The sequence below is a fragment of the Rattus norvegicus genome, chromosome 8, assembly GCF_036323735.1.
Source record: "Rattus norvegicus strain BN/NHsdMcwi chromosome 8, GRCr8, whole genome shotgun sequence".
Lineage (NCBI taxonomy): Eukaryota > Metazoa > Chordata > Mammalia > Rodentia > Muridae > Rattus > Rattus norvegicus.
In genome coordinates this window covers 15,124,895-15,128,221 of record NC_086026.1, presented here as the reverse complement: position 1 = coordinate 15,128,221, position 3,327 = coordinate 15,124,895, and the positions used below count along the sequence as shown (strand labels likewise).

General features: G+C 35.1%; 1 protein-coding gene across 5 annotated transcripts in view; it reads left to right on the top strand.

The window, feature by feature from the left end:
• Window positions 1-3,327, top strand: part of Cntn5 (contactin 5) — a 1,231,995-nt gene that overhangs the window by 1,121,197 nt on the left and 107,471 nt on the right.

The window sequence follows — 3,327 nt, the reverse complement described above, 5'->3', positions numbered from 1 at the left end:
AAATGCAGACTTACAATAAATTCTTTTTCAGAATGAGAACCTGAGATTTGTTGTAGATTGTAAAAAACTTTTTAAAAATTCTTTTATAGTATATAGTCATATTTGCAGTTGAATTATATTATGCAATATTTGAATTTTACTTTTGAAACTATTCTTTAAATTTTTATTTTTAAAACATTTTTTTCTCTTTTGGTGCCTTGAACAGTACAGAGATTTTTTTACTTTATCCACTGATCAATACAGCTAGGAAAGGAGACAGGTGTTTTGTATTATTGAAGATATATAATTAATTGTATTGTATCTAATTTGTATGTATTTGCACATATTGAGAGAAGAACAGAGTAATGTTAACATTGAAATTTTGAAATCTTTCACACATATCTTTCAACATGTTTCTTAAAAGTGTTTTAAACATTTGAGTATAAAGGTTATTAAGCCTGTGACTACTAAATTATACACTGAGGTTTTTCCTTTAAAAGCAGAAGTCACACTGACAAGTCTAAAATTTGAAGAGTAATTTAAACTTAAAAGTATTTCTGTTTTGAAAATTTATTCCATGTAACTTCCACAATGAACAAAGTGTGAACAAATGTGGATGGTTTTTGTTACTTATCCAAAATAAGCTATAAATATTTGATATTAACTAGGCATAATTAGGTAGTGGGAAATGTTGCTTGTAGTAAATTGTGATAACATCAGTAGCAGGTAATTTTTAAATATTTTACCACACTGTTAAATGAATCTAACATAATAAATCATTAAGAAAAAAGAATGAAATGAATAATAATAATGAATATTCAATGATATGTTTCTTATAAGACATTTACTATACGTCAGGGCATGCCAGGCATGAAACAGGAGAGAAAGGTAAGACACACACGGAAACAGAATTCAAAGACAGTAGGCACAGCTCTATTAATGTCGTAAAGGGAATTCTGATTCGGGAACAGCAAATGGAAAAGGGAGGTTGTTGTATAAAGATAAAGGGGCTGTCTCAGCAAGACTCAATGGCAAGCATAAGTTTCTATGCATTTAGTATCAAAGCACCATATATAGAAAGCAAGTATCAGTTAACCTAAAGGGGGCACAGACTCCAGTGTGGTAACAGTTGGAGACTTTCACACTCCATTCTCCCCAATGGATGAATAACCCCAGTGGAGTTAGAATAAACATGAATTGGGTACACAATGGACCTGGCAGACATTCACGAAACATCCTATCATACTGCTACCCAATGAACATTGCCACGTGAAACATTTGTGAGTTGCCCCATATGACACATCACAAAACAAAAGGACACTCAGAAAATTTAAAAGCTGAAACAATACCAAGTGTTGTTCCTGAGTACAAATCAGTAATCAATAATACTTGGATGGTATGCCAATATGGAAATTGGGTTACTTTTGAGCCACCAATGGGTCACACAGAAAATTTTACAAAGGAAATTTTAAAATGTGTAAGACAAACACAAACTAAAACATGCTGAAAACTATTAATATAAGGTTCCATTCTCATATACTTTCATATTATTAAGAAAATTTTATAACAATACATACCATATTTTAGACAAACTAATACCAAGAAACCAGAGAAACATGAACACATGTTTAATAGGAAAAAAATAGTAAATGTGCAATAGAAATGAAATAAGAACAAAAGATACAAAGACCAGCAAGCTGAAGATAGTTTGCTGATAGAAGTATAATGAACACCTATGCTAGACTGAGGAGATAAGAGGCAATAAATAAAATTAGAGACGAAAAAGTTGACATCCAGCTAACACAACAGGAACATAAAGGGCCCCTAGAGATCCATACAAACAACCTGACTACATAGACAGACAGAATCAAAGACCCAAGGAAGAAAACCATAGCCAAAAACTCCTGGTGCTTTTAAATATAATAGAATTCTCAGCAAAACGCTAGCAAATGCTTGCTGGGGAGACGGTTGAAGAGGGAAAGCACTTGCCGTCTAAGCCTGAGGAAATGAGCGTGGATCTACAGAACCCATGTAATCCAAGTGCTCTGGAGACAAAGATTGGGTATCGTCCATGGAAGTGTGGGGTCTGGGAGAAATGATGTCTCAATTTATAAGGTCGAGAATAACTGAGGAAGACACCTGATATCATCAACCTAGGACTCCACACACATGCATGTATATGCAAATACACTTCATACTGCTGAATACCATCACATATGAATATGTATACATATATATGTGTATGTGTGTGTGTGTGTGTGTGTGTGTACACACACACATACATATGCCAAAAAATATCTGCAAGCTAATTCTGACAGTATGTTAGAAGGATGACTGTGACGAATGTGAAGAAGAGGGATGCATCCCAGGGAAGAAAGAACACGTCTGCATATGCAAATCAACCAACAAGACAGGTTCATATGATCCTCTAAATACATATAAAATGTATTTGATAAAATTCAACATCCCTTTGTTTTATACAGATAATGCATAGAGGAGTGCGTGCATGTGTGTGTGTGTGTGTGTGTGTGTGTGTGTGTGTGTGTGTGTAACACTCTATAGGATTAAGGTTGTAGCTCAGTAACATGTATGCTTAGCATATATAAAACCCTTGGCATGCACACACACACACACACACACACACACACACACACACACACAGAAGGGTTGGGATGTCGTTTTTCACTACTTATATTTAACATTACACTGCTAGTCCTGACTGTAACGCAGAGTCAATATAAGTGGTCTGAAAATCAGAATGAAGACAAACTCACCATTCATTGATGAAGGATCTCGCAAATGGAAAACAGTAAACAAGTTACACTGCTGTTCTCCAATGGTGAATTGTCAGAAGTAGAAGTCAAGGAAATAATAACTATACAAACAGTCAGATATACATAAGCTTAACAAAAGAGGTGAGAGATCTCTAAGTGAAAATTACAAAACATTGAAGAAAGAAGTGGAAGAGAAACCATTTTGAAAAAGAATGAAAATATATCTTGAGTTTAGATATTAGAAAAATCAATATAGCCAAGATGCCCAAGTGTTCTACAGAATGAATGTGATTTTTGTTAGAGTATCGTTGAATCTCTTCACACAACTGCAATATCCAGCCAAAAGTTTGTATTGATCCACCAGACAATAGCCAAAAGGTGAATAGCCAAAGCCACAAAAGCAAGATAAACAAAAAGTCCAGAAGAACTGAAGTAGAAGTCTGACCCCACCTAATTTCAAAATGTACTGAAAGCTGTAGCCATCAGAATGGCCTGATGCTGGATGCAGCATGGAACTCTAATTCCAGCAATGGAGGACAAGCTGGGGCAGCAGGCTGGGGCAGCAGGCTGGGCG